The sequence below is a fragment of the Phoxinus phoxinus genome, assembly GCF_949152265.1.
Source record: "Phoxinus phoxinus genome assembly, chromosome: 13".
NCBI lineage: Eukaryota > Metazoa > Chordata > Actinopteri > Cypriniformes > Leuciscidae > Phoxinus > Phoxinus phoxinus.
The window spans coordinates 29,663,929-29,681,786 of record NC_136888.1 but is presented as its reverse complement, the minus strand read 5'-3'; the positions used below and the strand labels follow the sequence as shown (position 1 = coordinate 29,681,786).

General features: G+C 34.6%; 2 long non-coding RNA genes across 2 annotated transcripts in view; one reads left to right on the top strand and one right to left on the bottom strand.

Annotated features, from left to right (window-relative positions):
• Nucleotides 1-7,436: 7,436 nt before the first annotated feature.
• On the bottom strand, nucleotides 7,437-10,320 carry LOC307009268. Its single transcript, XR_013799976.1, has 4 exons — nucleotides 10,183-10,320; nucleotides 9,595-9,660; nucleotides 9,315-9,403; nucleotides 7,437-8,179 (listed from the first exon to the last, which is right to left on the bottom strand). It is a non-coding gene; the product is annotated as an uncharacterized lncRNA (long non-coding RNA).
• A 1,637-nt stretch (nucleotides 10,321-11,957) lies between these two features.
• The window catches only part of LOC307009055, a 131,421-nt gene continuing 125,520 nt past the window's right edge, over nucleotides 11,958-17,858 (top strand). Inside the window, exons 1-2 of the long non-coding RNA XR_013799948.1 lie at nucleotides 11,958-12,101; nucleotides 13,097-13,262. This is a non-coding gene — a long non-coding RNA (uncharacterized lncRNA). The remainder of the gene's footprint in view (nucleotides 12,102-13,096; nucleotides 13,263-17,858) is intronic.

Below are 17,858 nucleotides of genomic sequence, written 5' to 3'. Positions count from 1 at the left end.
CAAAGTAAGTTTAAGTAACTCTTGAATTAAACATGAAAGTATAAAACTGGTTATTTTCCTGTAAAATTTACTCCAATAATCTTTTTTTATATCTTTGTTTTGAAGCGCTCTATCAGAGTTCCTCTGAAACCCTCCACCTCCCCTAGCACCACCTGCCTAGATGGGATTTAAGCAGGGCCTAAAATGAACACTCGCCAAGCGCCAAATGCGAGTAAAAATCGGCGATGGCGAGTATATAAAACAGTGTCTCTTGCCAGTTGGCCGATAACATTTTTATGAAATCTAACAATGCATGAACGTCAACAAACGTGAACGACACTCGGGACAGTTGACGAGCCAGCATCGTCACAAAAGTTTAAGCCTTTCCAATTTAAATATTCAAGCACAAAAAGACTCAAAAGGAACCTCATTTCTTTACTTGCACACTCTGTGGAAAGTTTTGTGTGCGGCTGTGCGGACACATCCAAAGCACACGCCCAGAATGCCGCGTTTTTAGTATTTAGTATTTTTTACATAATTTGTGTGAAATTGACATGCTCAAATGCAAGAAGACATGAACGAGAGCTCAGTTTAGTATTTGCACGCTGTCTTAGCTTTAGTCTTAGTTCAATTTATTCGCACGCTGTCTTAGCTTTAGTCTTGTCTTAGTTTAATTTATACAGTGAAGTATATTTTTACATTTGCACACAAGTTGTATGATATACAATATATAGCGCACAAGTTGTATGAACCACTTTTATGGTCCTCTTTTTTCTATTACATGGAAGAAAAGAAGCCATTTGGAAATGTAAAAGATGCCGCAATGTTCATTTTTTAAGGACTGTTTATGTAAGTTGTGAAGTGCTTTTACCAGCCGAGAGACATTATTGGTGCTCCCAGTAATATAGAGTGCACAGACCAAGAGCAAGTGATTGTTAGATTTACTTCCTCTTGTCATTTCTAATGAGTAGAGCCTTCAGCACCTTAATGACACAGGGTCTCTCAATCGGTCACTCCCATAAAAACGCACAGTTGATTTGCGAGGGAACTAAACCAATCCCTATATTGCTTAGGTAGATCAAGGAAAACATTATCATGCCCCCTATAATTTATTTTGGTTTACACCTAACATGATAGGTTCATGGTTTAATTTAGCCAGAGCAGTATTTACACTTCCATCCAAAAAGTTCTCTTCCACACCTTGACTTTTTACGCTGCATCATGTTTCTTGGGTTGAGTAAAGATTAAAAGGATCTGTCAGAATAGAGGATCCAAAAGTTCACATTAGTCACAGTAGAATACACATTCACGTTATTATTAGACACATACACATTAGACATTCACAAAGTTCACATTGTTAAACAACAAACTATACATAAAGTTATTTTATTTTTGAAAAGTTCATAATACCAATGACTAAATACAAAGTCATGAAGAATAGAATTATCCCCCACCCCCCTTCCAATTGACATCTTAGGATATGTTTCCTTGCCTCCCCTTTCCTTTTCCACATGCAGTCCTAGACTGTTTTTTGGCCTTTGATACTGTGGGGTTGTTTGTGCCACCCATTGTCTCTGCGAGTTGGAAAATTAAAAGAGAATTTACGAGTGCCCTCCAGTCAAGGGGTACAGAAGCCGGCCCGGGCATTGTTAGAGGAGCTGCAAGACTAGGGATTTACAGCTTGGCAATCAGGCAGAGTTCGCGTTGGAAAGCAGGGGCCTGCTCTTTTAAGAAGAGCAATAAACCCAGCCAAATGCTACCACTTACTCTAAGTAATTAAAACAAGCTGGTTCAGAAAGAGACCTTAAACTACCCGAGTGTGTGGGTTAGATTTAATGCTCGCACATGCCTCGTCCTGCCTTGGGTTGCTTCTGGGGTGCTGTAACTATTGACAGACCCTAACTAACACACATATCACTGTCCAGCGGGTCAGTCCTACACTGCTGTAAGCTGAGACTTCCCATGGGACTGTGAATGTGGTGCTCTCTTGCATGGTGCTTTCTTATACTGGAAAATATGGTTACACTGAAGGTTTTATTCAAAAAGAGTTTACAAGCGAACATAATTTTGATAAGTAAATCAAATAAAAGAAGTAGTTGTACACTGTAAAAAAAATTGCTGCGATTATTTAGCACAACTTAGAATCCAACATTGTTTCAACTTTAAAAAGTATGTGTTCAAGCTTGACTTAAAATATTAAGTTTAGTTAACTTTAGTTTAGTTTGGTTAAGTTGGATATTTAAGTTATCTCAACAAATTTTAACTAATCGCAGCCACATTTTTTACAGTGTACTAGGGCTGTAACGATTAATCGCGATTAATCGAAAACCAAAATAAAAGTTTGTGTTTACATAATAAATGTGTGTGTATTGTGTATAATTATTTTGTATATATAAATACACACACATGCATGTATATATTTAATACAAATGTGTTATTTATATATAAATAGTTCTATTTATATATAATATTAATCATATAAAAATATATGCAGTATATAAATGCAAATATTTCTCAAATAAATACATGCATGTGTGTGTATTAATATATACAAAATAATTATATTCAATACACACACATATATTATGTAAACACAAACTTTTATTTTGGATTTCGATTAATCGCGATTAATCGTTACAGCCCTAAGTTGTACTATTAAATGAATAGGAACACACAAATGGAAAAGGCAGCTAGAATGTTCAAACCTGGTGTGTTCATATGAGAACTTATATGTTTGCATAGTCAGTGCAACACACTCCATAGAAGAAGAATGAAGTTATTTAAGAGTTTTTTTTATGGCTTTAATGATTTTTGTCAGGCTTTAGAAGGGTCAATGGCATATAAGTCTGTCCATGATAAAAAAAAAAAAAGGAACAATCTTTTAGGTTTGAAACACGTCAAATTATTAGAAATATAGAGTTGTAAAAAAGTGTTTAGACATTGTATGCTTTAAAAGACATGTAATGAAGTGCACTAGTCATATGGACCACTTTTATGATACCAAGTCTATTGTGGAGCTTCACAGCCAACCAGACAAAAATAGCCTATTTAAAGCAACATGAAGTTGATTAAATGACAGAATGTTTCATATTTCAGTGAACTGCCCATTTAAAGTCAGGTCATTATTAATACTCTATTAGTGTAAAATGTGGCTGGTCAAGTGTGATATGGACTTTGTGTGGATTGATGAGGACCTGTCAGCTTAGCTGGCATGCTAACGTTCACCCAGCCACCACTCACAATCTGTGTAATAGAGATGTGTGGCAGACACAGGTCTGATCCGAGCTGACAGCAACCTGGCAGCAGCCGGCAAGGCTGGTGTATCCTCTTCATTATCCTTTCTGTCCTCTCGCCCCCCAACCGAGCTGCTGCATACAGTCAGACAGTATCACTGCTGGAGGAGAATTCAGAGAGAGGTGACCCTATAGAAACTGCAGCTCTACCACTGAGGAAGACATGCTAATTAGGCCCACACAATGGCTTATAACCAATCAAACCTGAAGCAAACATGCTCATATCTTTATGGTCATTCTCTGTTGTTTCATATGTGTGTGTGTGTGTGTGTGTGTATGTATTTTATATATATATATATAAAATAATGAGTTTATAGGCCTACATCATCAATCCTTCCAAAACATGCTTTTGTCATACCCTGATGGTAAGCTGTATGGTAAGCTTTCTTTTTTAAATAATGAAACAATTGAGTAGCCTATTAAATATTTCAGCAAGAAAGCAAGAAAAGGCCTACAAGAAAAGATTACTTCAAAGGAGAAACATAACATACAAGTTAGGATGCTAAAGGATAATAATAATAATAATATTAACAACAATCAAATATTTCTTCCTTTTTTTTAAAATCTATAAAAGTATAGACAGAAGGGGTTGTTTTTAAGGGAAATTAATAACGTCACTCGCCCGTGCGTGTCTCGTCATATCGTTATTTGAAAAGTTGTTCCGGTTACTTTGACGTGTGTTGTATGCTGTGGGAGCTCGAGCTCGTTGTGACAACGAGCGACAAAGGTTGACGGTCCGTGTATCATCCGATCATTTCATTTCCTATTTGGAATGGAATAACGAGAAATGAAAAAACAGCTCGTTTATTCGTTTTTTTGTTTAGTTTAAAAAACGAAAAATTCGATTTTGGCTCGATTTTTTATTTTTCGTTTGTGGTTTACAAATCGGTTTATGGGTTCGATATTTCGTCCGCGCATGTGGGCGGCGCTGAAACGCCCCTTTCATCTGATTGGTCAAACCGCTCCGCCTTCAGTACGAGCTTTTCTTTCTGTCGGCAGAATAAGAGTTAGTACGAGTGCGTCACTAACATTATTGCACTTTAATCAAATAATGTCTGAAACCACCACTCACTTTTAAGTTACTATGCACAATATTTAAAGCAGAAGTATGTTCCAGCGACCCCATTAATGTGAGCTACACTAGGCTGGCTATGACAGATTATTTTAGCATGATGTATTTATTTCTCATTGATAAATAGTGCAAATAGCCTAGTTCCGTCTCTTTGGATAAAAGGGAAGTAGAATAAAAATCAATAATAGGCTGAACTGTAGGCTACTATTATATGTAACACCATTATAGTGTGTAACATTTACCATTCTCGTCTTTTATTTACATCAAAAGGCAGGTTGGTGTGTGTGTGACACATGTAGCCTAAATAATTTTGAAAAATTGAATAGAAATAAAGTTTATATTTATGAATGTAAGCATGTGTAGCCTACTCAGTTCACATGAAAATAAAGAGAAAGAAAAGAGAGAAGCTAAAATCAGTGAACGTTAATACTGTCAAAATTAGCAGGGTTTGGGATTGATTAAAATCATGTCGGTTGAAGAGCACAGCACCTTTAAAATGTTATTAGTTTTATTATAAAACTAATACGATTTTATTACATTCTGAATTGGTCGATGTTTCTCTGAGTTGTCTTCATTATGTTGACTTGAGAAAGCCATGCAGCATATTTTAAACATTATTATTATTTATTATGAGAAATTGACTTCACTTTAATGCTTCACCAAACTCAGCTCAGACCTCCAGACTGGTCTGACTCGCTTATATCATTTATAACTGGTCAGACATACTTTCCCAAAAAATCCATTGACTTGCATTATCAATGAAGGCCGTAATGGTTAATGCTCTCCACTAGAGGGGGCGACAGGATAATATGTCTTTTCTACTCTCTTTTCCTGTTTGCATCAGTTTAAATGACAAATAAATGCATGAATTTCATTCATAAATAGGCCATATCTGTGTATGCGAAGAAGCTTTATACTTCAAGCTGTACAACTAATTAAAACTTGAACCCTACTTCAAAGTTTGCCACTCTTTGACGTGACAAACTTTGCAAAGTTTGATGTTGTTATTCACACTGGTTTTTGCGTTTAAATTTGTCCATCTGGAACTTTTATTTGTCATGAGCTCTATATTTTAAGATATACTAGAAAAAATATGATTCAATAACACAAGCTCTGTTTTTACTCAGCAAATTTGTTTTCCTTTTAAGTAGGCTATATGGCTTGCCATGTTCTGTTTAGGCCATTGTAGTTTGTAATACTTGTTATATGTGGCTACATTTATATAGGCCTAACACATTTAAACTTCTGTCTGTCTGTCGGTCCATCTGTCCGTCCGGACATTTATGCACAAATATTTATGCACAAATAATCTGAAATAACAGTTTAAAAAAGGTGGTCTGCTATATTTCTCAAAGGAAGCGGTCGTTGGCATTATACGAGGACATTCTGAATATTATAGCCTATAAAATTATCTGTCTTAAAAATGCGGATTGATCATTGCAGTTATTCCAGACGCCTCCTGGTGCTATTCGTAGCCTATTGAAATGGTATAATCACGGATTATGAACAGATGTTTTACACAACAAGGATATTATCCCATTGGGTTGTTGGGTTTTCATGTTTTATGGGAACCATGATGATTTTATTACTGTACAAACTGCGTTATCCCTGACGTAGCTAACAGTTATAGATCTACGGACATCTAATGTTAAGGACATATATGGTAGCCTACAATTCAACCTATAGGCCTATGTTGATTTTTATTTCCACTTCCCTTTTATCCAAAGAGACGGAACTAGGCTATTTGCACTGTATTTATCAATGAGAAATACATCATGCTAAAATAATCTGTCATAGCCTAGCCTACTGTAGCTCACATTAATGGGGTCGCTGGAACATACTTCTGCTTCAAATATTGTGCATAGTAACTTAAAAGTGAGTGGTGGTTTCAGACATTATTTGATTAAAGTGCAATAATGTTAGTGCCGCACTCGTACTAACTCTTATTCTGCCGACAGAAAGAAAAGCTCGTACTGAAGGCGGAGCGGTTTGACCAATCAGATGAAAGGGGCGTTTCAGCGCCGCCCACATGCGCGGACGAAATATCGAACCCATAAACCGATTTGTAAACCACAAACGAAAAATGAAAAATCGAGCCAAAATCTAATTTTTCGTTTTTTTACCCTTGTGAAAAAAAAGTGCACTTTAGTGTACTTTTATAAAGTGTACTTATTACACAAATAATATACTTTAAAAGTATACACTTAAGTGTGAATTAAATGCAATCTTTTGGGCGCACTTAATGCACATTAAGTATAATTAATTTCAAATTTATTACATATTAAGTTGAAATAAAATGCAATAAGTTGCCATTAAGAGTGATTTTTTGGAACAACTTAAGTGGGACTTTAATACAACTTTATATCTACTTTCATAATTGCTTCTAGTGTCTTTAAAATATACTTAAAGTGCACTACACAATATACTGACACGCAATTAATGTGAACTAAAATATACTTTAATGTCAGTTAAAAATACACTTAAGTGTGAATTAAATGTATTGTTTTGGGCGCACTCAATGCACATTAAGCGTAATTAATTTCAAATGTATCACATATTAAGTTGAAATAAAATGCAATAAGTTGCCATTAAGAGTGATTTTTTGGAACAACTTAAGTGGGACTTTAATACAACTTTATATCTACTTTCATTACTGCTTCTAATGTCTTTAAAATATACTTTAAGTGCACTACACAATATACTGACACGCAATTAATGTGAACTAAAATATACTTTAATGTCAGTTAAAAATACACTTAAGTGTGAATTAAATGTATTGTTTTGGGCGCACTCAATGCACATTAAGTGTAATTAATTTAAAATGTATCACATATTAAGTTGAAATAAAATGCAATAAGTTGCCATTAAGAGTGATTTTTTGGAACAACTTAAGTGGGACTTTAATACAACTTTATATCTACTTTCATTACAGCTTCTAGTGTCTTTAAAATATACTTTAAGTGCACTACACAATATACTAACACGCAATTAATGTGAACTAAAATATACTTTAATGTAATATACATGTACATCGTTCGTTATATAATTAAATACATTTATAATAAAAAAAATATATAATAAAGTTGTCATTTAGTACATTTCAAATTTTAATAAAAAAAAAATCTCTTAATAACCTAGTTACAATCAAAAGAAACACTATACATAAACACAAACAGTTACAACACTTTAACTCCTTTAGAAAGAGTCTGGAGGACAATGAAGCTTATATGCACAATCATTTTCTTCCTCAAATACAAAGGTACCTAAACATCACAGAAAACATTATGCATTTTTACATTTTCAGAAAACATTCTGTATGATATATAAAATTGTTTTTGTTTCCATGTAATTTACTGGTACTACTACTTTTGGGGTAATTTGGAATTTGGTCCCCATAAAAAAACACACACACACACACACACACACACACACACACACACGCACACACACCTAATATTAACAAAGATGAATAAATACAGTAAATAAATTGTTCATTGTTAGTTTATTTTTGCTAATGTATAAACTAATGTTAGCAAATGAGACTTAATATTAAAGTAAAAATATTAAAGCTCTTAAACCTTTACTAGCACCAACAGGACCAAATGGTTTCTTCTAAAATCTTACTCAATTACAGTGAATGTAAGTTTGTCTAAAAACAAAAAACAAAACAAAATCTGAAGAACTCCAACAGCATAAAAACAAGAAAACCAAAATCGTTTGTCACCAAATGTTTTGAAGTTGTTGGAAAGTGCTGTTTATGTCTATGTCCCAGAAGCTCTCCAGAGTATATGTGAATGGAAATGTTCCAGAGAAGCAGGAAAGTCAGAAAAAATACCTTGAAGAAAGAAAACAAAAACAGAAGGAAAACAATTGTTTATAAAAACAGATCCAGTCCATTATTATATTTGGCTCAATTGAATGAAAGTGATAGATATACAGTTGCGCTTTAAAGTTATACACCTTGCAGTATCTGCAAAATGTTAATAATTATAGTAATAAGAGGGATAACACAAAATTGTGTTCTCTTTTTATTTAGTATTGCCCTGATGAAGCAGTTTATTCATTCCCCAATCAAATGTCAATACATTTTCGTCATAGTTGTCGTCATTTAAAACTGGTTTTTATTTAGTTATCGTCTCGTTTTCGTCTGTGAAAAAATGTCGGTGACGAAAATAATGATACAAATTATTCGTCATTAGTAACATTGCAAGATGGCTGTGGATGAACACCAGTTGTTTGAAACAGCTTTGGCCGCTACAATGAACAAGAGTTAGACTTTAATCTAAAAGAGGAACCGAAGACGGTGCTCGAAACGTTCCTTTGCAAGAAGGATGTTTTTACTGTTTTGCCGGCAAGATTCTAATATACCAGTTAGCTCCGCTGGTAGCTAGGCGTATGGGGCTTAGTTGTGATTGGTCGTACTAGTATTATCCAATTGCGTGCAGTGAGATTTTCAAATACATGCTTGGTGCCGCCCCTCGAGTTGGGTGATTTATATTACTCAATGCCAGACCCTTAATCTTTTGGATTTGGGTCTGGATTTCCAGGCTAGCAGTTCCTGGATGTTAAAGTTGAATTTACTGTCCAATTCGAACCACTGAATTTGCGAAGCGGAAACATTTTTTTGACCGAAAATCACCTGTTAAATATTATAGGTTGTATTTTTAAATCATTTGAATATTTTTGAAGTAAAATATTAAAGGTGAATATGGATTATTGGATTTTTAATAATGAAAATGGGTTTGAAATGTTTTTAATCGAAATATTCACAGCTTAAATTTCAACCCAATGCAAGCCCTAAAAATACAATGCATTAAAATGCAAGCATAGTTAATGCAATGCATTTTTTTTTTTCAAGTAGTGCAATTCAACAGGCTTTTTTTGTTTCAAAAACATTTGCCATTATTTTACTTCCATACCCAAGACCCATGCAAACGTTTCCTCATCTTGGCTTGTAAGTTTCAGCTTACCGCGCACATCTTCATGAAGGATGTTCCTGTATTTACTGGTACCACGGTTGACACAGCAATTCTGCGGCCCTCTTCCTTTGGTTTGATACCTGTAAAATATATGAAGATTATAGGGGCATCTGTAAATGCACAGGTGGGAATTTATTACTTACAAATGGAGAAGATTTAAAGTATTTAAAAGCTATAGGGATAGTAAGTGACTTGATAGCAGTGTTTCAGCTTGATCAGGGTGTGCTGTCTGTGCAACAATTCATGACAAATTATGTAACGTTAACATCACCTCATCAATAAGGGCCTGTGATTCCACACCGCTTGCACTGTATCTCCAATCACAAATGAACTGATCCTGCTAAATGAACGTGTAACTCCAGATAAGCACAAAAAAATAACATATTCCAAAACAAATAGTAACTGAACAACTCACTCTTCAAATGCAAAAATAAAAAAATAATGCTACATTACAAGCATTATTTCTAGAGTGATATATTAAATATTTATGGTGGTTATAACATTGATTATATGTATTAAATGCATATAATGTCTTCGAGTGTTACAATATTGGATCTGTATTTAGCAAATTTGTCATTTAGTAATGTTTAAATGATTTAAAAAGTCGGTTTAATTAAATTATATATTTTTTCAGCAGCCAAATTCGTCGAACACACCCACACGCGAACATATTATGATGTAAGAAATTATTAGAATGCAATCATAGATAAATTATTGAAAACCTGATTAATTCACCTCCCGAGTCTATAGCGTCTGTCTGCGATGAAAATAATGTAATGTGTTACACTCTTAATCGCAATAACAACTGCCATGTTACGGTGAAAATTTTAAAATAAAGAAAGCATCAAGATATACTTACTTGACTCATTATTGCAGTATAACGTCTCATCTGTAATCAAACGTGGCGTTCTCTTCCTGATTGCGCAGCTTCAGTTTCCTTTCCTCACGAATCGCGATTACAGAAACATAACAGTGCATTTTTCAAACTCTAGTGAAGTAGTGCGTCATCGTGACGTAGTATTTCTGGCGCATGCGCATTAAATAAAGTTAATATATTTCATGCATGGTTATATTTCAGCTTTTTAATTTCTGTTCAAACTCATTGTGTTGTTAGACTCTGTAAGTTCACAAAACTGGATTCATTCACCTAACTAAAAGTCAATCATTTTTATAGTGTAGTGTAGTCTAATTTAAATTAAATGTATTTTAACTGAATTTAAATGCAATTTAATTTTGTTTAGATTTGTTTAACTTTGCTCACAACTAAATGTGTTTAATTTACTTAGATCAACATAATGATATTAAAAGTATTCTCTACACAGATTTAAAGTACAATACATTAATATTACATTAAGAACTCCTCTCATAAATTACATTTTATTGTCAAATATTATGTAGAAAACTGACACTTTTAATTGAGTTCATAGAGCAGAAGCTGGTGATAAAAATGTCAACAATAAGTTGTACTGGAGTATACTGTATAAACAAATGTATTGCAGTTTAGAGGAAAAATACATTTCAAGTGCATTAATGCACACAATATATTATAGACTAAACACATTTAAAATACATCAACAAAATAATTTTGGACAACACACTTTGTTTGTTTGGACAACAAACAAAAAATTGTTTTTGAAATTAAAAACAATTATTTTCCATATTTTCCATTAAAATTGTTATTTTATTTAGTATATTAGTCAATACATCAAAATAACTGTTTAAGTAAAACTTAATTAGACATTATTACAACGTGCCTTTTTAAAACATGCACTTACGTGTGTTTAGAAATATTGTCATGAAAGTGTACTTACTTTAAGTTAAACTTAATTAGACATTATAACAAAGTGCATTTGTAAAAAGTGCACTTAAGTGTGTTTATAAATATTGTGATGAAAGTGTACTTACTTTAAGTTAAACTTAATTAGACATTATTACAAAGTGCATTTGTAAAAAGTGCACTTAAGTGTGTTAAGAAATATTGTGATGAAAGTGTACTTACTTTAAGTTACACTTAATTAGACATTATTACAAAGTGCATTTGTAAAAAGTGCACTTAAGTGTGTTAAGAAATATTGTGATGAAAGTGTACTTACTTTAAGCTACACTTAATTAGACATTATTACAAAGTGCATTTGTAAAAAGTGCACTTAAGTGTGTTAAGAAATATTGTGATGAAAGTGTACTTACTTTAAGTTAAACTTAATCAGACATTATTACAAAGTGCATTTGTAAAAAGTGCACTTAAGTGTGTTAAGAAATATTGTGATGAAAGTGTACTTACTTTAAGTTAAGCTTAATTAGACATTATTACAAAGTGCATTTGTAAAAAGTGCACTTAAGTGTGTTAAGAAATATTGTCATTAAAGTGCATTCCCTTTAAGTACACTTAAGTGGTATTTAATTTGAACTATATTATATTATCTGCAAGTGCACTTTTCAACAAGTATACTTTTATGATATTAAGCACAAAAAAAGTACGCTTTCAATACAATTAAGCACACTTCTTTTTCACAAGGGTAAATAAACAAAAAAACGAATAAACGAGCTGTTTTTTCATTTCTCGTTATTCCATTCCAAATAGGAAATGAAATGATCGGATGATACACGGACCGTTGACATGATTGGGCGCTTAAATCTCGAACCCGTTTAAAAAATAAAAGGAAACGCAGAAAAGAGGAGAAATCCGTTGAAAAAAGGAAAACGCCGAAAAGAGAAAACAAAATTGCTTGGGAACCGGGGGATTTGAAGCGGCGCGGAGATGGTGTTTTTCCTCAACAGGTAGGCTAAGTAAGGTATTTTTTTGAACAGATAAATTGGCATGTAGTTCTAAAACAGAGTTCATTTTAAGGCATTGTGAAGGGTTGTTTTATTATGGTTGTTGTAGCGCTGTGCTGGAATATATTTTCAAGGAAATATCGTGTCTATTAATGGCTCTACAGTAATATATTCAGCTAGTCAGCTTTTGGTCCTTTCCACCTAAGTGAATGCTTTATGACAAATATGATAACCATATTCATCCGCACAGTCTCTCAGAGCCGAAGCACAACCAATACAATGTTCTTCCGCTCAATACAATTTAGTTTTTTGTTTGTTGAGGGCCAAAAGTGTATCTTTAACATACGAATCTTATAATCAGTTTGTTTATTGCAAAACCTTGGACAAACTTAACAAAATCCTTAAATGAGATCTGAACAAACTCCTCCCTTAAGAAACAAAAACATGGGAATATACTGGAAAATATAGTGCTATTACATAATTCCATATAAAAACTAGTGCTTTAGAAGTTATATTTTCCATTTTACTGCTAAATATGCATGAACCATGTATGTAGTAATGAAGACAAACATTCACTACATTTTGACAATTCAATAAATTCAGTTAACACATGTTCACATAAAGTTGAAAATATATTCATAAACGTTTATCTCACATTATTGTTTGCATAGTTGCACATTTCATATATGAATATGAAAATATGTGTGATAGTATATATTTATTTGAAGTGTTTACTTTTTACTATACATTTTTCAGTGTGGCGCCGAGCTTTGCATAGGCAAGCACCACTCATGTTTCCTTTAGAGAATGAAATCCTGTTCTATTCAAGCAGTCTAATTTTTACATGCATTTTTTGCAGAATTTCTTTTTACTTGATTTTGGTGAAAAGCAACCTGATATTTAAGCAATTTTAACAGTTAAATTGTGGCTGCAGTTCAATAGACATAATGTATTTTTTCTAAGAATTGTTTTTCTTTCAAATCCACTCTCCTAAACAGGAAGGGACAGTAATGAACCTTTTGTTGGACATCAATCACCATAATAAATCAAGAAGGAGAAATCATGGTGGCCACTGGTATGTCATTCCATGCTTCATACTCCAGTCCTGTAGGTGGCGGGAAATGCACCTTTTATGTTGGAGTGTGACAACACCAGAAGAAGCAGGTAATAATTTTTTAACATGTTTTTCACCTCAAAAAACCCTTGAAAAATAATTAGCATGTTCCATTTCCGTTAGCGAAAAAATGCTGTATGGTTTTAGAATGGCGTGAGGGTGGGTTAATGATGACAGAATTTTCATTTCGGGATGAATTATTGCCTCATGAGCAAATATAGCATCAGTTGCTCACGTTTTGAGTTTTAGAACCTCACACCATGAAAAACATTATGACTTAGGTTGCTGGAGTTTGATTTGTGTGTCGCTTACTCTCTGTTGTCGTAGACACCCATGAACCCCATATGTCGTGAAATATGTGACCTTCACACTACAGGGAACAAAACAGTTGTTGCGCGACAGCTACAGCTTTCAACGGCAGCGTTTTTCTCCTTCAGACCGCACACATGACTTCACTATAATCAGTGTTTGGAATGCAGTCAATCAGAGCGCTTGAGATTAGCATCAGACAACTGCACTCGGCTTGTTATGAAGTTTGTAGGTCTGGTCATTTGGGAAATGTTGATTTCAAAAGCTTGAGTGTCTTATGGTGAAAGGAAATAAATTAGTATTAAATTGTTTGCATACAAGGAAAGAAGTTGGCGAGAACAACCAGCTGTGATGGCAGATTCAGTGTGTCTTGCATTCTAATGACGTCTAGCCTGCAAGGCACTTCCTCTAGCTGTCTTTTTTTGTTTACGAAAAATATATCACAAACATTCACTATCATATGAGTCAAAGTCTGGCATTATTTCTGATCATTTGCTATTGATATTGTTTTTAAAATATAACCAGGTTTACAATGATTAGTGCAGATTTTTACTTTTATATGTATTCTAATGTGCAGCGATATATATATGGATGCAGTATATGTATATATATATGTATATATATGTAAATATATATATATATATATATATATATACTGTATATATATATATTCAGATTCATAGTTTTATAATCAGATTTACTGTATACAGTATACTACCATTTAAATGCCTTTAATGTCACTTTTAATCAATTTAATGCTTCCTTGCTGAATAAAAGTATTAATTTCTAAAATCTTACAGACCTAAATTTAATTTTATACTTTAATCAGGGAAAATACAATACTGGAAGGAACAATTAAACTAAGATACTTGTGCAGGTAACAGCAAGGAGCCAGGTTATGAAATACAGTATCTCTAATCCCATAAGAGGAGTCCATATAATCGACACGCTAATACAGGGATTTAATGGCAGCTAGTGTGAATATCCTTACCAGAAGCTTCCACTGGGCCCTGTGCTACTAACAGATGGACTTCTCTAATGAAAAAGACCCTTTTAATTAGCCTGTCCATGGACGTTTATTCACCTCGTATGGCCATCTCCTCAATAAAGTTTCATTGAGCGGGCTGGCCTTGCATGGGGCTCCGGCATCTGCCATCTGGTGGGCTGGGGCTCTATGATGGCAAAGTGGCACCCTTGTTTCTTCCCACTTCAGTGAGCCGGAAAGGGGCCGAGAGAATCGAGCGAGGAGCTAAATCTGGGAGGCGGTGTGGGGGTCTTACTTGTCACCTTTCACCATCTTTGGTGGGTGGATTATTCTTCATGCATGTTAAACCGCTTTAATGTAATAGTGACAACAGGAAAAGCAATAGGGAATGAGGGTCATGTAACCTCTCACAGTCAAGCAGAACTGATTAATACGGTTGTTTCCGATGACGTATAATTTCTCTGCTGAGATAACCAGCTTTACACCCTGGGATCATTGTTAAAAGCGTACTTTTTATGTCCTTACCTTCTTAATGTAATTATTCACCGCTATGTACCATCAAAATGGGATAAACCAGAGTACATAAGCTATTAATTTGTCTGTTAGGCTTCTGTAAGTCCGTCCGTCCGTCCATCCATCCATCCATCCATCCATCCATCCATCCATCCATCCATCCATTCATCCATCCATCCATCCATCCAAATGATGTTTGACTAAAAGTTATATTGTTAAAGCCGGCAAAGTGCTCTCTGATCTCAGCCACAGGTTAACTGTATTTCGTTCCTCACAGCCTGCTCTACATTATAGAAACATGATAAGATGAATTGTATTCATGAGTCTTACTTGTTCTCAGATGGAATGCACAAATTGAGTCTATTTTCGTGTGCTCTTTGAGACCTTCTTCTCACTGGAAGGCGTATATTCCTGATTATGCTTCATTCGCAGGTGGACATTTGATTTGGCTGCGACTTGATTGCTTCCCCACAGCAGAATGCACAGAAGGTCATACTGTAACCTTCTTTGGCAAACAAACTGGCTGCTTGCACATACAAGCAAAAGAGAAAAGGGAAAGTATGTGCTTTGAACCTATTGAGATGCAGAAGAGTCAACTTCAAGTGAGAAATGTTTTCTTTATGAGAAGAGTTTGAACATTAAAGTAGGTAAGGTACTGTAAAGCTGGCCAGCCTTCCTTCTTCCCTCAAAACACCAGCATATGATTTTTTTTTTTCCCAAAGTTTTTCCGCCATGAAAAATCATTGTTTTTTGCCCCTCAGTATAATAAGTAATTTTATTTGCATATGTCTTGGTTCCTGTCCAGATTAATACCTTTTTAAAGGAACAAATCTTTCATTGTTCCTCTTTGAAGTGAGGACAGATAGTGATTGATAAAATGATGCATGGATGTCTAACCCTCAGATGCAGCTGTGCAGAGCAAAAGTAATTCACACCGCATTAAAATAAGCAGAGAAATTATTCATTAAATTGTGCCTTCCTGTTTTTTTCCATCTCATTAACATTATGAAATCATTATTATTTGGGAAACAAGCGACGGGGAAACAAGGTGTGTCTGTCTGTCTGTCTGAAGTAGTGTTTCATTACTGTACAGTTTTTAATCACTAAAAAAGTGAGCATACAAATGAAATAGTTTTTAGTTTATACAGCAATAGGTGCTTATATATAGGCCAATTATATGGTTTCATGTTTGATCTTGCCAGAACATCTTATTCTCCTATATGAAGCAAGTAGTGAGTGAAACACTCCATTTGACCTTTTATAATACAGCGAGAGTTTCAGCCAGGTCTTCAGCCGTTCTCATGCCTTCAATTTCAAAAGGTCTAAGGAAACTCATAACTTGCTGGATAGCTAATTATTTTACTTTTACAGCATGATTGCTTGATGAGAAGAAACGTAGGGAAATCCCCAAGGCTGCTGGAAATCAGAACACTAGGTTTAATGGATGCTCTTTCATGATGCTGACTTCAGCACTGCTGTGTGATGTGCAATTCTGTTTTACTGTAAGCTCAAAAACTGAACGGGATGAATAGTTGTGAATGTCCTCACCCTGTGGCACAGATCACACATTGAAGTGCTGAGACCTGGAGAAATCAAACTGATGGCTGGAGATGTCAGTGAATATAAAAGAGCCAACATGACAACATGTCATGGAACTAGAACTTTGTTTAGGATTTTGCACGGAATGGTAGTCAACAAATTTGTCAGCAAAATGTATATCTCATTTGTTTGTCTGGCAACTAAATGTCATGGACCTTGTCATAGTCCAATACAGCTTCAGTAAATATGGCTTAAATGTTCAGTGTTGATTGGTGACCTCTGCTGAATGCTATGAACATTTGAAACTCTTACAATTTCAGCTGAATTTGTGTAAAAATCGCCTAGAACTCAGGACAGTAAACCTGTCAGATTGTTTTCCTGATGGCTTTATAAAAAGATGTAAATCTGCCTCCTCCCCAAAGATGTGGCTGTTATGTTTCATTATATATTTTTTTGTGTTCATTGTTCCTCAAGTGCCTGAGATGAAATTGTTCTATTGATTTGTCTGGTGGAGCAAATTAGACTGGCTCTGGAGACAAGCTAACCATTCATTTTGAACTGTCTAGTTTACCTCCCACCTCGCTGCTCTGGACAGACATATCTTCCAAGGTTTAATTACCGCTGGTTACCTGACTGACCTGACTGCTGTTACAGCCGAACACACACACACACACACACACACACACACACACACACACACACACACACACACACACACGCACGCACACACGCACACACACACACACGCACACACACACACACACACACACGCACACACACGCACACACACGCACACACACTACCTCTGTAATTAGGTGTCAGCTGTTTTAGGACTACAGCTCATTGATCAGGACATGATGGTTAATAAGAAGTGAAGTTCTGGTGGTTCCTTCATTGAAATAGATGATACTAAGCTGGGTCAGGAAGTGACATCGTATGGGGCACAGAGAGTTGGATGGGAGTTTGTGTTTGCAGGGCCCATTGGGATTAACTTGCATGCTTTAACTTAATTTATTTTATGATTAAATCCAGATTTGAAAAATTTATTTTTTATCACGGTTTACAAATATTTTCAACACTAATAATAATATGAAGTAGATTTATTGAGGCCAAAATGAGAAACTGAGAATGATTTCTGAAGGATCATGTGGCACTGAACACTGGAGTAATGCTGAAAATTTATTTTTCAAAATATTATTGTTTTTAACTATATTTTTGATCAAATAAATAAATAAATAAATAAAGTTGATTCTTAGCAAAAACCACTTTGTTCTTTCAAAATTATATGTGCTCATTAATG